This window comes from Acomys minous, assembly GCF_964271855.1.
Source record: "Acomys minous genome assembly, chromosome: 5".
Lineage (NCBI taxonomy): Eukaryota > Metazoa > Chordata > Mammalia > Rodentia > Muridae > Acomys > Acomys minous.
This window is the reverse complement of record NC_140494.1, coordinates 12,599,525-12,619,173: the sequence shown is the minus strand read 5'-3', so window position 1 is coordinate 12,619,173 and position 19,649 is coordinate 12,599,525. Positions and strand designations below refer to the sequence as shown.

General features: G+C 46.8%; 1 protein-coding gene across 4 annotated transcripts in view; it reads right to left on the bottom strand.

The window, feature by feature from the left end:
* PROSER2 (proline and serine rich 2) overlaps window positions 1-15,139 on the bottom strand; it is a 34,393-nt gene extending 19,254 nt beyond the window's left edge. For 2 of the 4 annotated variants that reach the window (XM_084784028.1, XM_084784029.1), the window contains exon 1: window positions 14,913-15,139. The gene's annotated coding sequence lies outside the window, so the exon portion shown is untranslated. Of the gene's footprint in view, window positions 1-405; window positions 543-14,458; window positions 14,853-14,912 lie in introns of those variants that run through there. The other 2 variants (XM_084784031.1, XM_084784030.1) reach the window with 2 other exon arrangements.
* Between the last annotated feature and the right edge of the window lie 4,510 nt (window positions 15,140-19,649).

The window sequence follows — 19,649 nt, the reverse complement described above, 5'->3', positions numbered from 1 at the left end:
CAAGGCCCCTGCTATCTAGTGAACTCAAGGGCTATATGAGAACCTAGCTAAAAAAACCTAACCAAAGACCAGGCATGGTGGCACACGCCTTTCATCCCAGCACTAGGGAGGCAGAGGCAGATGGATTGCTGTGAGTTCAAGGCCGGCTTGGTCTACAAAGCAAGTCCAGGACAGCCAACAACAACAACAAAAACCCAAACAAAAGTCGAAAGTCTTGGAAATCATTCAATAACAAGTGGCCTTAAACTGTAACACGATTCTATAAATATCTAAATGACTAATAGCATATAAGTCAAGCTTTCAGATATACAAGGTCAAACTCCAATGTATTCAGTCTCAAAAAAATTAAAAAAAAAAATCAAACATCTAGCATGCGTCGAGTATAAACACATACTGCAGACGTACCAAGAGTGCTGACAAGAGGGGCTGGTGCAACCTGCAAACCAAGCCAAGGCGGATGCACGTGTTACAGCAGGACTCCTGGACCCAGGACAGGCAGTGGAGTCAGGCTAAGGGAGCCAGCCCAGGCAGTGAAGGCAGGCTAATTCTTGCATCCTTCCTGTGGCTCCCACCCACTGACTCAGCTCGAACTGGGTCCTGACCTGAGTGAATCACAGCTCTGAGGAAAGGGGGGGGGGATAGTATGCCAGCCTTCCCTAGGCAGGAGTCAGCAAGGTGAGGGCGGGACAGGAAGTGCTGATTTACTCACACACTGCGGAACTCCCCATGAGAAGGGGCAGGAACTGTGTCCTGTCTGGGCAGTGAGGGCAGCGGGCAGCACGTGTGCCCTCACGGTGGGGCTGGAGGGCAGTGACTGGCTGTGCTTTTTCCAGCAGACACCTTCTGTACGAGCTGTTATAATTTTAAAAGCTAAGGAACTGTACCGTTTAGATTTCTGTAGGCTGTTCTCTCAATAGTGCATGAGGAAGCTAAGCGGGGTCTTCCACAAGGCGGGAGTGGCAGAAGAGAAGGCAAAACCTTGGCTCCACGGCCCGCTGATTTCTAGAACAACTGAGAAATTGTGAGGCTTTGTGGGAACTGAACGTACAGAATTTTGTGGCTCACTGCGAAGAGCAGGTTTTCTAAAGAGGTAAGAAAAGGGGCAACCTCTATCCACCCTGGAATCCACCCTGTCCCACCAAGACAGGGACCCTTTAGCCGGAGCAGACAGGATGGACAATACTGACCACCGCCATGGGTCTGTGAGGGTCATTACCACTTTGAAATATCTACTGTCCTTGTCCAATCTAGGGCCTCTCTGGGCTTACAAGAGACACACATAACAAGAAGTGAGGCTGGGATCAGCCGAAGGCTAAAGAAACCAACTCTTCTGAAGGTCTGGGGGTAGCGAGCAAGCCTCAGGAAAGACTCAAAGCCTTCGCTTTGGGGGAGCATCCAAGACCAGAAATACAACCACGTCTTATAGTTTTTATGTTTCCCATGTTTATTTCCCATTATTTGCTAGAAGCACCCCACCCCCAGTTCATCCTCTGAGTAGAGAGAACAAGGCCAAGGCCATTCGTCATCTTGGTGGGCCTGCATCTGCCCAGCATGGTTTAGTCAGGAGGCCAGCAGCCGGCTGAAGGGAAAAATTCAACAAAAGCTATTGAACTATGGTTGTAAAGAGGCAAGTGAACCCTCCCCTTCCCCCACAGTGAGTTTGCTGGAGGAAAAAAAAAAAGGCATCTCATTTTCTGCTTACCAGGACATTCCAGAAAGACCTAGCCTGCTCTAGAAGGTATGCCTACAACCTTCTTTCTACCACTCCCCACCACTTGTCAATACAGCCAGTAGGCATACAGAACAAACCAAGTGACTATGCCTCACTACTGTTGACCTGAATACTTCAGAGTCTGAGGCATCTCAACGCTGACCTCTGCTCCTCAAAGGCCCAACTGAAGGCACAAAGCGTTGGAGACACTGCTGGCTCCTCCCTCCTCCTGTCACTCACATCCAGCCAGCCCTGCACATTCTCCCCACTTACTACAGCAACATGTCTACTTTCTTTCTGGCTCCTTCCCTAGTACAAACCCACCATAGCCCAAGCTGACCCACGGCCAACCTGCCATGTCTATCTTGATGTTCACCTGTCTTCTCATTCTTCTTTATATGTTCTGGGCATGGTTACATGGGGTCAAACTGGATATAATACTTGATGTCACTGCTTTCCTAAAGCGATGAACTCTAACCTCGTCCCTATGGACTTTGCAGAAAGAGTCCAGCAGCACAGTTAAAGGTTTGATCTCACCAGTGTTTACAGCATACCAGGATAAAGCAACTTTATAACATACATTCCATCAGCCAGGTATGGTGGCTCTCCCCTATAGCCTCAGTGCTCAGGAGGCCAAGACAGGAGGCAGAAGAACGCGATGCTACCCTGAGCTACATACCCAGATCCTGTCTACAGACAAACATTCGTTCAGTTTCGTAAAGATACATGAAAACTGCTGACATACCAGGCCACGAAGCAACTCTTAGCACATGTAAATACTGACGTTAAGAAATACTTTTTTTTTTTTTGCCGGGCATGGTGGCTCACGCCTTTAATTCCAGCACTCGGGAGGCGCAGGCAGGTGGATCGCTGTGAGTTCAAGGCCAGCCTGATCTACAAAGTGAGTCTAGGACAACCAAGGCTACACAGAGAGACCCTGTCTCAAAAAACCAAAAAAGATTTTTTTGACTATATAATTGTATTACAAGTCAATAAAGATAGCTAGAAGAATTCATGGGTATAGCCATTAAGAACTGAGTTCTGGGGTTGGAGTGATGGCTCAGCTGTTAAGAGTGCTCATAACTACATGTAATTCCAGCCACAGAGGAAACACACACAAAGACACATACACACATAGGCACGTGCGTGTGCACACACACACACGCATATGTGACATATACATAAAACCCTAAAAAGTCTTAAAAGCTTAGTTCTAAATAACTCTTGGAAATGTATTAGGGTTAGAAAACATTTCAAGCTATATGGTAAGAGGGGATGAGAATTGGTACTAGGATGCAGTCAGTGCATGTGACGTCAGAAAAGGATGCAGTCAGTGCGTGTGTCATCAGGAAAGGATGCAGTCCGAGCGTGTGATGTCAGAAAAGGATGCAGTCAGGGCATGTGACCTCAGAAAAGGATGCAGTCAGTGCGTGTGTCATCAGGAAAGGATGCAGTCAGAGCGTGTGACATCAGGAAAGGAGGCAGAAACATCAACCAAGATCATTCCAACTTAAACTGGGAAAAAAAAGCAAAAATAAACATAGTGGGTGGACAGAAAAGACACGAAAACAGCAGAACTGGGTTTAAATAAACAGAGGTGCACCTTCGAACTGCAGCAGAGCCCTCCAGTCAGCTCGCCTGCTCGCTGATCCTCTCATTCTTCCTTCCCATTTCTCAGGGATTTTGAGAATTTGTCTCCCCAAAACCAGGGCAAAAAACAACCTACCAAAGGAGTGATTCCGAAAAACTCTCATTATGACATAAGAACCAAATGACTTCTTAAAAGATATTCCCTTTTCTTGACCTTCAAGAACGATTTTTTAAAAATGCAAGTGTTTCACCGCAGGGTCTGTTTAGAACGGCCACGGCTGATTACCATGAGTGGGCTTTTCAGATGGTTAAAGTGGGTGAAACAAAGGCAAGCCGGCACAAAGCAGCCATTGTGGACCTGTGGGCCTGTGGGCCAGGGGCTCTTGACAACGCTATGAACGGGCACCCGAGTGGCTTCTGTGTGACAGGCAGTCTGCTGTTTTTACAGCGAGATGGGGATCCTGCCTCTGTAGCCTCTGCTTGGCTATGTTAATTCCTCTGCAACTAATGTGTGTTAACAAGAATGAGTTTTATAACATGAGTTTACAGGAAAAAAAAAAAAGGAGGAGATGACAGAAGAAGAAGAAGAAGAAGAGGAGGAAGAGGAGGAAGAGGAAGTAGTAGTAATAGTAACAGCAGCAGGATGCTTACAATTTTAGTAAATCAATGTTTTGTTGTTGTTGTTGTTGTTGTTGTTGTTGTTTAAGACATGGGTTTCTCTGGATAGCCTGGCTGCCCTGGAATTTGCTCTGTAGACCAGGCTGGCCTCAAACTCAGAGATCTGCCTGCATCTCCCTCCTGAGTACTGGGATCAAGGACGTGCACCACAACTTCCCAGAAGCTAATCTATATTATTCATAGAAAACTGATGCCACAGTCTTTCCATTATTCAAAAAAAAAAAATTGAAGAATTAAAAAAAAAATCATGGTCACTCTTAATCTATTTTCTTTTTCCATTAAAAATAAATTATAAGCCACATCCACAAAACAGCTTTACTTCAGTCAACACAGCACACCGGTGAGCTCTGTGCACACTTCTCAGCTTACTTAGAAAAACTGTAGTCTGACTTTCCACAGCAAGCCAGGGTTTGTGCTTCCTGTTCACCCACACCCAAGCTTCCCATTCAGAAACCCCAAACTGGCCTAACTGAAAGATTGAATAAAAAAGAAAACAAAACAAAAAGACAGTTGTTGGTCTGGAGACTAATCTCTTCTAAGAATTTCTACTTTCAAAAACTTTCTTAGCCGTGCGTGGTGGCGCACGCCTTTCATCCCAGCACACCAGAGGCAGAGGCAGGCGGATCGCTGTGAGTTCGAGGCCAGCCTGGTCTACAAAGTGAGTCCAGGATAACCAGGCTACACAGAGAAACCCTGTCTTGAAAAATAACAACAAACAACAAACAAACAAAAAAACTTTCTTAAATGCAAAACAAATACTCATGACCACAGCCCCCGGCAACCTGCCAAGTACCTCGCACAGCCCGCCTCAGATTCCCTCTTGCTCTCGAAGCACAGACCGCTGAAGTGGGCAGCCTTAGTGTTCTCCTAATGTACACCACCGAGGAACCAACCTGTAGGCACATGGGCTTGGAGCATCTCCTGGGTCTAGCTGTCCTTACCTCTTCTACCTAAATTTCCACGACACCAACCCTTTATTTAGCCGGGGTCCCTATAATATGCCACTCTCCACAGCTTCCTGTTGCTCTTTTCCCAGCCTTCTAAATCCAGGTCAAAAGTGCACCACCCTTAGCCCTCCTTCCTCCATGACGTATCCATACCCCGCGCCCCACCCCTCCAGTGCACACTCAGTGCACAGACATGGTCCTGTGTAGCTCAGGCTGGCTCCAACCCCTCTATGTATCCCACGAGGGCCTTGACCTGCTCCACCTGCCGCCACCTTCCGAGTGTTGAATGACAGGCAGGTGTGCACCGCCGTGCCGGTTTCTCTGGTGCTGGGATTGAACCCAGGGCTTTGTGCGCGCTAGGCAACCATTCTACCCACAGAGCCACACTCCAGCCCCTCCTCCCTGAGGCTGAACACCTCACTGCCCTCTCTGCTCCATGCTTCTGGCCTTGCTGTTCACCTTCCAGCACTGTAAACATGGATGACACCTCTGTCGCTCTGGTACAGCTCATTAGGTTTCTGCGTGTGATCCTTTTTGCTTCAGGCAGATTATAAATTTCTTTTAGGCAGAGGACCCTCCCCCACCCCCCCCCACTCCACCCCGCACCCCGTGCATGCAAGTGTATGTATGTATCCACAACATCTTGAATGACACTTGTCGCCAAATATAATCAATATCCATTACTTAGCCACCCACCGCCCCAGCACACACACTTTTGAGACAGGGTGTTTCTGGCTCCTAAATGCTGGGATTAAAGGCACACACCACCATGCCCGGCTTAAAACTCCACCTTTTAAAACTCCAGAACCATCTTATTTTCTTGGGGAGGGGGGGATTGAAATCCTAAAAGTAGATTTGCTTTCTGAGACAGGGTCTTGTATATAGCTTGTGCTGGTCCAAAACACTCTGCCTTCCCAAGATGGCCTCAGGTGGTGTTGTTGTTGTTGCTTTGTTTTTGGCCAGGGCCCCAGAGCCTTGGTCACGCAAGGCAAGGACTCTGTCACCACTGAGCTTCATCTCCAGCCCCCTGGACACAGGTGTGTGTGTGTGTGTGTGTGTGTGTGTGTGTGTGTGTGTGTGTGTGATTTTGAGCTTGGCATTCGTAATCTCAAAATTCAGAGGAGGCAGAAGCAGGAGACGGAGAGTTCAAGGCCAGGGTGTACCACACAAAGACACAGCGCTGTTTGTTTTCAGTGCGTCCAACTGGGCCCGGAGGTACCGCAGACACATCGACAGGAATACACACACAAGCTCCATCCTCAGTCCTTCCCTCGAATAGAGACCCCTGCCCCCCACACCCCCAGCACTGGGGATTGACCTCAGCCTCTGTCCCTCTGGTACAGCTGGTCTCATTAGGTCTCTGCGTGTTGATCCTTTTTGCTTCAGGCATACTAGGGAAGCACTCCACTACTGAGCTACACCCCCTGTCTTTTTAAAAAATACTTTTGAGACAGGGCCTAAGCTGACAGGCTAGCCTTGAATTCACTCTGCAGCCCAGACAGGCTTTGAACTTGTGATCTCTGTGTCCTAGACTTACTTTGCAGACCAGGCTGGCCTCGAACTCACAGTGATCTGCCCGCCTCTGCCTCTGGAGTGCTGGGATTAAAGGCGTGGGCCACCACAGCCTGGCAAAGACCTTAAATCTTAATAGGCACCCAATGACGTGCAATAAAAAGGCTAAGATGACAGTTAACTTGATCTTTGAAAGCATAGGCATGCTTACATTTAGATTTCTGTTTTTTAGAAAACCTCTTTCTGAGCAATGTAGAAAAACAATAATAATTTCAAGTGGCCCCTGTTAGTAACACTTTCAACTAAGAGGAGGTAGTGAGTGAGTGGATGGTCAATTGAGTGAAAGTACCTGATGGGTCTCCACCGAGGCAAACACGCTGAGCAACAGTCCTTGGGTGCAAGTCTCTTGTCACTACTTTACCTTCTCTAAGCAAGAGATGAAAATCAGATGTCCCTAAAAAATGGAAATCTCTCCTGAAGACAGTCTAGTTGGCAGGAGCGAAGTCTCTGGGAAACGCAATGGAGTCTTTGCCTAGACAGGCATGCAAGTTTTTACTCAGGTCATATTTTAAAAACTGCTATTTTAATTGTCAATTTTAGCTGAATGTGGTTGAATGCCAGCACTCCCAGGCAGAAGCAAGCAGATCTCTATGAGTTCAAGGCCAGCCTGGTCTACATTGAGTCCTAGGACAGCTAGAGCTAGAGAGACCTTGTCTCAAAACAAACAAAAACAAGACCCCTCAAACAAACAGCAATCACACACACACACACACACACACACACACACACACACACACACACACACACACACACACAGCCTGTTTCTTTCTAGATATTAGGGGCACGGTTTTAAAAACAGAAGAAAATCCAGGTTAAGCTATACTTTTGAGAAACCACGTTGTGTGCTTTATTCAGCAAGTCCTGCTGTGCGCCCACTACGTGCTGCCCAGTGAGATGAAATGCAGGCCCTCTAACTCAGGGGCGGTAATTATACCTCCTTGTTTTGCAAAGCTCTTTGTTCCCAAGAAGCTTAAAACTCTCACCTGGAGTTTTCTCCTGTGGAGCTTGCTTCCTGGAGCGTTCATAACACCTGGTTAGACTGGACCGTGGGTATCTGCTTTGCATATCTTATCTCAAACAAACAAATCTGAATCAGAAGCCGAATTAAAGCTCATACAGGACCTCATGATGGGTCCAGCCATTTTTTCTTTTTTGCATTGCTGAGAGTGGAACCCAGGGCTCTGTGTGTTTGACTTATTATATACCCTAAAACAAATTCTAAAAACAGAATTTTTAATTGCATCTCAACAAAATTTCTTTGCTTGCTTTTGTCAGAGGAGGGAATGCAGACGGACACTCTACCTGGGGGCGTACACACAGGTTCCTCCTCCTGACTCTGCACACGGCCAGGGACCTCAGCAACAACTTCTTGAAGCTCTCTTCCTTATAGGTTGGCCTGTGAGTACCGTTCACAGCCCTACTTCAAACAAGGGGCTCTCAGGTCCTTGTGAAGAAGCAGGACCATCAATATTTGCTGAAAACCCCGGATGACCCGAGCTAACAGTTTAATTGTTGCTATTTTCAGAGCTGAAGGAATGCCTCTCAGTCTCTCCAGTAAAAACCAGAGCACCTTCAAGAAGTTCAAGAGCAGAATTTGATAATTATTCAAATAATGAAAAGGGTCGGTCAGTCGGTCGGTTGGGTGCTGAGCAGTCGGGCTCGTAACTTGATCAACCATCTTGGAAAATAAACACACAACTCCTATCCCATGGAGCAGACTAGCTAAGAAATGCAGATTTAAATAGGTACTGCAGGCTTCTGGCTGTGTTTTATTTTTCTGCAGAATGACAGATTGAGCACGCCACGCAAGTTCTTGACCACTGGGCTACAGCCCGAGACTTTACCTTCCCCGTGTGTTTTTCTGTGATTTCTCAAAGTCACTGGCAAAATCCTTGCCGTGGCTGAAAAAGTAAGGCTTGAGAAGTGGTGCAGTTGCCATGCGCGTAGGTCAAGCACAGCCAAGTCTCAGTCATCACCAGCAGTCAACACAAATGTTTTTACAACTGTGTTGGTAGTTACTAGTGTAAAATAGTGCAGTGTGCCTTGAAATGAAGTTCTGATTTAAGTAGGTTTTGTGGTGGTTGTTGTTGTTGTTGTTGTTTTGTTTTGGTCTTTGGTTTTGTTTTGATCCTCCTGCGTCAGCTTTCCCAGTGCTAGGATAACAGGTGTCTGCCACCACACCTGATGCTGAATGTGGTTTAATTATTTGTTGATGTCAACAGCTTTCCCACAGAAAGTGCCTCTAAAATCAGAACAGGAGTCAAAGGGAGTGGGAGGGTGGGGTTTGGGGAGGGGTTGAGGGGAGCTGACATAGTGACCTCACAAACACTTTAAAGACTTCTGACTTACACAGAGCAAACACGGCTGGCCTCCAGAGGGCTTTTTCATTATTTCCCTCATACACTTGGAGGACAACTTACCCTATACAGGGGATAGCAGGTTCAAGGCTGCTGTGGCTTAGCGGGTTCCCAGGGCTGCTTTCTGGCTGTCTACTTTTACACAGTATTTTAAAAACAAACAAACAAACAAACAAAACACACTTTTGTGCCAAGAATTCTCCTGGACCCTTTTCAGGTGCCTTCTCCTGCTCATAGCATTTCATCGTTACGTCCTCACATTTCTACCCACCTTTCTTCATTCTTGAGCCTCCTGTGTGAAAGTCCACGCCACAATAAATCACCATCTACTACCACAGCCACACTCCTGAGCCTTGCGTGGCTAGTGCCCAAGGTAAAAGCTGGGCTCTCGGCAAGGTGATCGAAGCACAGATCTTCCATCTTAGCCTCGTCTCCGCTGCCCTCCCACTCCCCCCTCTGCACTCCCCCTAGAAGACTTGTAGGTGTCGTTGTTAACAGTCCATATATATGTACCGTATTTTCTTTCATCAAAATTTCTGGAACAATTCTCAATGGGCTAAGGATGAGAGAGAGAACTTTTTTTTTTAAAGACAGAGCTACACGTAGCCCAGGCTGGCCTCAGACTCACCATGCAGCTGAGGATGACCCTGGCCTTCTGATTCCCTTGCTTCCACTTCCCTCGTGCTGAGATCACAGGCTTCCATCATTAGAACCAGTTTTATGCAGCGCTGGGGATGAACGCAGCACTTTGTTGCAAGCACTCGCCCAGCCCCAATGGAGGAACCTAAGCATCCTCTCAAAACTCCTTCGGTCCCCTGAAGCTTTACCGAAAGCACCAATGCCCCATTTTAGCAGGCAGCAATGGGCCACTGGTAGAGCCTACACATAACCCCTGCCCCAGCTTATAATTAGCTTGTACAAAATTAGCCATTTTAGGCATCCGCAGAGTGCTGAGCTGGTAAAGGGAAGCAGCAGAGAGACAACAATCAAGAGTCTTGCATCTCACCGTCTACAGAGGTCCTGGGAAATCAGGATCCTGTCCCAGACTATAGAGCAGGAAACCTAGTTACAGAAACTTCAAGTGTGAACCCAGGGTCACAGGCTATGGGTGATGGAGCCCAAGGCAGGGACCTGAGGCCCAGTGGACTATGGCTCTCTTTCCTTATGCTCCTTTAATTAGTCCATTAAAAATAAATAAATAAATACATAGCCTGGCATGGTGGTGCAAGCCTTTAATCCCAGCACTGGGGGGGCAGAGGCAGGCAGATCTCTGTGAGTTTGAGGTCTACAAAGCGAGTCCAGGTCAGCCAGGACTGTGTTATGCTGAGAAACCTTGTCTTGAAAAACCAACCAACCAACCAACCAACCAACCAACCAACCAAATAGTCTAGAAAAACTGATGAAAAACAAAAAGACAGTCGAGAGTTGTGGCTAACTAAAACAGGCAGACAATTAAGTATTTCACAGCACTGGTCAGACTACTGGCCTCTGAGAGAGAAGTAGTCTCAAAGACAGAGTAGAAAAACAAAACAGCCCACAACAGAACAAAGGGTTGAAAGGGAACCCAGTCCACAGACTGCACGATTTTGGGATTTTGGTGATGTAACAAATGAAACCATGGTTTGCATACGTGATGGCGTCTCCCACAAGGGCTTGGGGGGTGGGGGCTTATTCTCTGCTGATGAGGTGATTTGGGGGGTTCAGGTGAACATTGTTGGGAAGGAAGCAGGTCACTGGGGTAGGTTCTTGTCTCTGTCTTGTCCCAGACACCTCCTTAGCCGGCATTCTTTCTTCCCCTCTCTGCTTCTGGTCCACCGCCGCCAGACTTTGCCGCCATGATGTTCTGCTCAAGCGCCCTGGCGCCACAGCAGCATTTCCACCTCTGGGTTATTCTCTTAGGGGCCTTGCTCACAGCAATGCAAAAGAAACTAATGAGAGAATCGAGTCCTCAGCAGATGTTTCTCTAATGATGTGGGGAAAGATGGCCAAACAGGTCAAAAGTGCTTGTAGAGCGAGCCTGATGACCCGAGTTCAATCCCTGGAACTCGCAGTGAAAGAAAAGAACTGACTCCCAGTGTCACCATCTGACCTCCACATGGACACAGTGGCATGAAAACAATGCGCACGCTCTCCCCCAAAATAATAAGTAAATGCAGTAAAATTTAAAAAATAAAGAAGATGCATACAGCAGCCTTTTCCTTTACCTGGGGAGGGGCACTCTCTAAGAACCTCAACAAACGCATAGCACAAAGTAGCATATTGAGCCCTATAGGAAATGTTTTTCTTGTGTACACATATATTCAACGATAGAGCTCAACTTATAAATAAATTAGGCACAGGAAGAGACCAACAACAATAGAGCAGTTAGAACAACGTGCTGAAATAAAAGCCAAGTGAATGTGTTCCCTTCTCCGTTTCAACTCGTCTTTACTCCTCACAGCACGGGAGTACTGTTGTCAGGCTGTGGTTGCCCAGGGGCAAGTGAACTGCTGATGAGGGCCAGGCAGAAGGTTCAATCAGAAAAGTACCTGCCAAACATGACCTGAGTTCAGACACCCAGCATTCATATAAAAGCTGGACACACTGGCACATAAGACCCAGGTGGCTGTCTCAAGCTCACTGGCAAGCCAGCCTAGCTCCAGGCTCAGTGAGAGCCCCTGTCTCAAGCAATAAGAAGGGGAAAGTTATGTGGAGAATGAGGAAGACACTTGACCCTGCCCCCCCCAGCCCCCCACCTCTCACATGCATGTACTCCCTATTGCACACACACACACACACACACACACACACACACACACACTCACACACACACACTCACACACACACTCACACACACACACACTCACACACATTCACACACACACTCACACACACACACTCACACACACACTCACACACACACACACACACACTCACACACACACACTCACACACACACTCACACACACCCTGGAGATGAATAAATAGGAGGATGTCTGACAAGCACAGGAAACAGTTCTCAACACTGTTAGTCATTAGGGAACTACAAATCAAAGCCACAATGAAATATTACTTCATACCATTAGGGTGACCATAACAAGCAACCCGTGACTTATACACTCGAAAGAATCCTGTGCATTCATTAAAAACCAAAATCAAAACAAACAAACAACAGATTAATGGACCAATACAATGCTGCTGAATCCTGAAACCACAAAGGCCAAACATTTTAAGACTCTGTCTGTATGAGAATAGGCAAATCCAGGCACAGAAAGCAGAGCAGTGGCTGTCAGGGACGAGGGCCATGGGGGAAGGGAGACTGTTTCATGAGGAAAGGTGATGGAAAAGTTCTAGAACCAGACAGGTGTGATGGTTATGTGCCACTATTAATACACTTAATGTCATGCTTTAATAGACTTTAAGATGGTAAATTGTATGTAATTATGTACTTTATATTTTACCACAGTAAAAAAAAAAAAAAAAGAAGATAATTGGACTGGTGAAATGGTTCAGTGGGTGAAGGTGCTCGCCACTGAATGTGACAACCTGAGTTCTGTACAAGAGCCTCTCATGGTAGAAAAAGAGAAACCATCCCTGTAAATTGTCCTTTGACATCTAGATAGGCACAGCGGCACATGCACATACATATGCATACATGTACACACATACACACAAATAAATGGAATAAACATTTTTTTTTAAATGAGAACCTTTTCATCACTTGGGAGGTAGAGAAGGGTCAACCAGGAGCTCAAGGTTATCCTCTGCCAGGTATCAAGTTCAAGACCAGCCTAGGCTACTTGAGAACCTGACATGGTCAGGAGAGGGCGATGAATAAACCAAGCTTTCCCAGTGCACCAGTGTCTAGTGTGGGTGATGTGCATTCATAAAGAGCTAGCAGATTCTGCTCCCCAAAGGTAGGATGCTAGGTTGCACAGGCCATCAGTGCAACACCAACTTTTGCTAAACTCTTTCGGATTTCGAGATTGGTGCCTCTGGGAAGAGCAGTGGCGTTACTGAGGAGAAACTTCATTGTGGTTCCTAACAGATAGGCTGGCATCAAGGATGTCACTACATGCAGAGAAGGCAGTCCCAGCATTATCAGAGGGGACAGAGAGAGCCCAGCCTCAGGAGGGCACACACGAGGGAGCCATCACCCCACACCCACAGAAAGTACAATGGAAACTGAAACGAGATGCCTCCCTTGACCATCAAATGCGCTTAAGTTCTGGGATGCTCCTAGGATTCCCCTGGCACCTAACAAATGGCCTCCACGTCCCTGGCATCCATCCCATAACGACGCAGATAAGTTGCCCTCTGAACTTTCTGTTCCAGAGGATTCCCTGAGCTGTGCTCGGCCCCACCCGTTCACTTCCCTCCCTTCAGGTTTCAAGGCCTCTAGTAGTTACCTGAGCCCATCTTCAGATCAACACAAGGTGCCAACTGTAGGCTCCTGAGGTGTCTGAGAACTCTGGAACCAAGGCCAGGTGTGTCTCATCAGCCACTGACAAAGGCAGGATTACCAGATCTGGGTTTAATCAGTTTGGACCATATGGCTCTTATCTAGAAATTCTTGCATGTACAGTGGCAAGTCAGGGCTCAGCACACGGGAGCTGTTCAAACAAACTACAAATACAATGATAAAGGAGCTAATAGCCACACCAGACCTGCACTAAAACAGGCCGAGCCTGTGCAATAAAGAGCCACTAGACTCTTTATTTTCAAAAGCACAACCCGTCCTTATAACTGCCACCTATTCCAGTTTCAAAATTTTGGTTTCTATGAGTGGAGAAAAAAAATGTACTTTAAAATTATCAGCATCCAAAATTTTCCAGGAGAAGCTCATTGGAGGCACTGTTGGAAGGAACCAATCTAGTCATTGAGAAAAAAAAAAAGCTATTACTCGTCTGGGCAAGAAAATACACTAGATTCCATACATACACTGTCAAGCCTGGCAAGAAAGATCTTAGCCGACTTCCACCCTTCCCACCCAACCCCAAGTAAATAGGGCATTTGTTTGTATTTCCACATTGGCTGCACCAACGAAAATACCTCCTCCACCTAGAAAAACAATCTGGAACATTCAGGCATGGAATATGAGGGCAAAGTTTTAGCACACACTGGAGCACCACACAGAAAATTATTTTTCAGAAAAGTCTGTCCTGCAAGCACTTTCCCCAAGTTTACACTTAATACTGTTTTGGTGTTTCTAGAGCAGTCAGAGACAAAGTTGTTTTGTTTTTCTGTTGTTGTTTTCTATTAAAATTGGAGTCAGCACACACACACACACACACACACACACACACACACACACACACACACACACACACACACACACACACACACACACACACACACACACACACACACACCATCTTCTGCTTTGCACCAAATAAATTCAGGCAAAGAGTTAAAAGTCGTCCTGCGGTTAAGTGTCGAAGGGTGGGGGGGGTTGGTTGCTTAAATTTAGAATCCGTAAAACAATGCTGGGAAACTTTCCGTCTTAGAGAAATGCTGCAGTTTATTTGACTGCCTTTTGTTAAGCCACATATTCTTTCTCTCTAATCCTGTCGTCCCAGTTCCCCGGGCAGACCCACACAAACATCCCTGCGCGATTCAGTTACCTGCGGGGAGCCGGCGGGGACACGGAAACCTGCGGAAAGATTCGCGCAGGACCCTGGTTTAACAGGTGGCATTAGCCACCTCCCTCAGCCTCGCAGGGGACAAATCCTCACGCGCAGTCGGGTGCCGATTCCCTCGTCAGGCTCCGGGAAAGTTGGGGACCAAAGCCTGAGACTCGGGGACCCAATTCAGACAACACGCTACAAGCCACTGCGCGCTCGCCCACGGGAAAAGTCCGAGGTGGGACGCCACGCGCCGCGACCCCTCAAGTCCCGGGACGAAGGCCACCCGGTGGCTCTGACCTCAGCGACAACAGGCTCCCCAGCTGCGCGCAAAGGACTCCCCTAATTTCAGAGCCCGGAGCAGGGCTCCCAGGATGATCCCGACAGCTGCTGCCGCGCCCCGCGCCCGGCCGGTCACCCTCGGGCTGTCCCTGCTCAGCAGGGCGGAACTCACCGAGCCAGGTCCCTCCGCGGGTCGCAGGTGTCCACGCCGACGGCGACCCGCTGTGCTCACGCCGTCCACCAGCCAGCGAGCCGCACGCGCTCCCCGACAGACCGTCCTGGGCCGCCCGCCGCGCGCTCCCAGGGCGCCCAGCACCTCCCCGCGGCGCGCTCCCGGTCGTGCGCGCCCCGCCGCCCAGCCCTCGCTCCGCACCTCTGCCGCGCGCTCCCGGCTCCGGGACTTCAGCCCTACAGAGGTACTCTGCGCGCCCCCGCGATACTTAAAGGGCCAGAGCCCGAAGTCCTTGGCTGTGCCTTTGGTCACCTTTCAGGTCTTCTCTACTTGAGACATTGAGGGAGAGCAATGTGAAAATGTTACGTGGATGTATTTTTAAAGCCCTGAATGAGAAGGGACTCCTCCAGTAACTCCACCACCAACTTTGAGAGTTTTACTGGTGTTTTTTTTTCTGAAGTAGAGTTTCATCATGCAGGATGGCTTCAAGTTCGTGATCCCCCTGCCTCAGCCTCCTGACTTCTGGGATTACAGATATCCAACAGCAAAACTATCCTGAAGAGATTATTTTCATTTAATAATAGTGATTGCTATTTATGGAATACTTACACTCTCAGACAAGACACATATAACATACATTATTTGGTTTAATTCATTTAGACAATTCTTGTTTCTCTTTTTCCTATTAATTTTTTTCCGGGTGGGGGAGGGTACGTTTTTCTTTGTTTTTGTTTGATTGATAAAAGGTCTCACAATGCAGCCTTTGCTGGCCTGGAGCTCACTTTGTACACTACGATGGCCTCCAATTCAGAGAGATCCATTTGCAGGCTGGGATTAAAGGCGTGCACCACCACGCCCAGCGTTATTTCATTTTTAATGAACTCGTAAGAAATGCGCATGCTTGTGAGTTACTTGTGTGATGTTCCCATTTGTGTGCACATTGAACAGAGTTTAATTTAGTAGAGTAAGCACAGCTAGCTCTTTACATATTTTCATTTCTTTCTTTCTTTCTTTCTTTCTTTCTTTATTTATTTATGTCATAAAAAGTGCCAAATCCTCCTTGCTTTTTTGAGGACTTCAGTTTCTTTTGGTAAATTCATTCGTGTATGTGTGTGTGTGTGTGTGTTTGTGTGTGTGTGTGTGTGTGTGTGTCTTCACAAAAGTGAAGGTCAGAGGGCAACCTTCAGGAGCTGGTGCTCTCTTTCCAGTACATGGGACAGAATTCAGGGCTTGTGGCAAGTGCCTTGACCAGATGAGCCATCTCCAGGGCTGGAGCCTTTGGCTTCTTGTGGTCATTTTACAGAGGGAATATTGAGGTGGACAAGGCTGGAGAAATGCCCAGCTTTTGGCCCTGTTGTTTGTTGCTATGTCTTTACCACCGGGAATATTTCTGAATAGCTAATAATAATAGCTAGCTATGGAAGCCTTTCATGAGTGGGCAGAAGCTAACGTTAACAGGCAGTGGCATGAGTTTTATTCATTGTAAGGCTTGGTGTGGCTCGGAGGACAACCCCGTGACAATCTGTGTCCCCAGAATGTTTGTGTTTATTCCCAATTCACAGAAAAGTAAGGAAGGAAGTGGCTGGCTGCACAAAATGACTGGCTTTGAGGCAGCTGTCAGGGCTGAGTCCAATTCCTTGGTCCTTAGATCATGCCTCGGCCCTCCCCAGGGAGAAGAGGGACCTGATTAAAGGGAAGAAAACTTTTTCTCTAATAACACACCGGCCTCACCTAACTCCCTGCATCTTTAATTAATGTTTACAAAGCACTTTAATCTACCCAACATGCTAGTTAATTAGGCAAGTATTATTATCCCTCTCTCTGAGCCAAATCCAGAAGAGAAGCTAATCTGATAGTTTCCCCATCCCTGTGAATAAAGATTCAAGCTTTTCATTTCTGTTGCGGTTTCTGTTTGTCTGTTGCTTTTGTTCTCTCTTAAAATTTTGTCTCACATTGTGTTAAATGTGGATGCATTTATCGTAAGTGACTTTTAGAGGTATATAATATTGAATGCTGTATTTTTAAAGTAATATAGTTTACCCTTGTCTCTAGGAAAGCAGGTCCGGTTTGATGTGGTGGCGCTCGCCTTTAATCCCAGCACTCAGGAGGCAGAGGCTGGTGGATCTCTATGAGTTCGAGGCCAGCCTGGTCTACATAGTTAGTCCAGGACAGTCAAGGCTGCATAATGAGACACATCTCAAACAAACAAACACCCAGACATTTTGACAAGTGCTTCCCAGAAGTTCTTTTCACTTTTATTATTGTCCTTTCTGAGCTTTTCTTTAGGGGGGTGTTTCTTTCTTTTTCTTTTCTTTTCTGTTTTGTTTTGTTTGAGACAAGAGTTTCTCTGTGTAGCCCTAGCTGTCCTGGAACTGGCTCTGTAGATTAGACTGGCCCCACACTCACAGAGATGTGCCTGCCTCTGCCTTTGTGCAGTGAATAAAGGCTTGTGGTACCACCGCCTGTTGGGGTGCCTATTTTTAAAGTTATTGTGGGTTTTTTCTTATTGTACATGAAGTAAAAAGGAGGAAATGAAAGGATGATGGAATTATCAAGGAAAAAAATTTTAAAGGTAAAAGCAGAAAGAAACAGATAGGGGTGGGGAAGAAACAAACAAGAAAGAAGACTGAGACATTTCTTCCAAGAGGTCCCTCCTGCTAGCATATCCAGTGTGTGTGGGAGTTAACCCAGATTGCCTGTGCAGAAAGACAGGGGACGGCTAACTGTCGGAGAGCTCACTGACTTCCACTCCCAGGCACCTCTTGTGGAGACCCCTTTGTGCCATTCACACACGCACATGCTGGGTCTATATGGTGACAAAAGACACAGTGTGGAGTCCAGGGAATAAAACAGCTTAAAGGGGACTTTTCCTCAATAAAAGTCATCTCTAGGAAGGAAACCTCTAGAACAGTGGTTCTTGACCTTCCTAATGATGCGACCCTTTAATACAGTCCCTCATGTTGTAATGACCTCCCCAACCATAGAATTATTTTTGTTGCTGCTTCACAGCTGCAATTTTGCTACTATAATGAGCCATAATGTAAACATCTGTGCTTTCTAATGGTCCTATGCAACCCCAGTGAAAAGATAGGTGACCCACGGGTTGAGAACCACTACTTTAGAAGGTCTTTGTCTATAGTAATCTATTGCTCTTCTTTTCTTTTTCGAGACAAGGTCCTACTATCCTGCCTACTTGGATTACAGATGTGTACCTGTACTCTACTCTGCTGAGGTGGAGCCCAGAGCCTTGCATTTGCCAGCACTGTACTTCTGAAATACAGCCCTACTCTTGTTAACTGTTTTAAAACCCAAGAAATTTGCTGGGCAAGATGTCAGCCATTTTTTATCCCAGCAACACAGTAATGGGCTCTTCTTTGTGAGTTGGTTACCAGCCTGGTCCACATAGCTAGTTCCACGACGGCCGGGGTTACATAGTGAGACAAAAACCTCAGGGCTGCAGAAATGGCTCAGTGGCTAAGAGCCTTGGTCTCTGTTGCAGACGAGCTGGAAGGGTTGAGGAATGTCTCAGATGGAAGAGTGCTGGCCTAGCCTGCAGGAAGCCCCGGGTTGCATACAGACACATCACTATATAAAGTGGGCATGGAGGCTCACACCTGTAATGTCAGCGTTCTGGAGATGGAGGCAGGAATGGAGGAGACTCCGGCATGGCTGGGGGTCCCTTTCAGACTCCAGATTGGGCACAAACTACAACACTTGTTTTCACGGAGAGCTCATTTATTAAGCAGGGAAGAAGGAAGAGTGGCCGCCTTCTCACGAGGGCAGAAAAGCAACAACACTTGGGAGGTGGAGGCAGGAGGATCAGAAATTCAAGGTCATCCTGGGCTACTTGTTCAAAACCAGCCTGGGCTACAAAAGACCCTGTATGAAATAACAAACTAGTAAAATAAAAGCTTTTTTTTATTTTTAATTTTTATTTATTTATTTTTGATTTTTTTTTTCTGAGACAGGGTTTCTCTGCATAGCCTTGGCTGTCCTAGCCTCACTTTGTAGAACAGGCTGGCATCGAACTCACAGCTATCCTCCTGCCTCTACCTCCCAAGTGCTGGGATTAAAGGCGTGCACCACCACGTCTGGCTCATGCTTTTATTTTATAAGAAAAAAAAATAAGTCATATGCTACATAATACTATTTCAGTCAGTATGGAGCTTATGTGGTCCTAACTTAGGCTACCCAGTGACATCATAGCCCCTCTAATTTATGGCAATGCACTGTGATGTCCACACAGGGACAAAAAAATCACCCACTCACACACCCAGTCTGGGTATATTTCAACATTAAAGCTTTGGAAAGGCAAGCATATTTGAAAAAGCCTGAGAGAAAGTTGTCCCAATGACGAAGTTACTCATTCTGGGTGTCATTATGTGTGATTCTTATGATATTTTCTACTCTCCACAAAAGTTAATGAATTTTAGTTTTTAGGTGAGCTGATGAATGCTAACATGGTAAGGATGGAATCTGGCATCTGTCAAAACCGAGAGTCTCTGTGAAGAAAGAAAAGGAGGTTAATTTTAGTAGAGTTTTCACTAAAAAGAAATAAACAGGGGCTGAACAGACGGCTCAGTGGCTAAGAGTCCTTGTTGCTCTCTTAGAGGACCAGAGTCCTGTCCCCAGCACCATGTTGGGGTGCTCCTAACCACCTGCAACCCCATCTTCTGGCATCCACAGGCACCCCACCCACACACATGCACACATACATGAATAAAAATAAAGCTTACG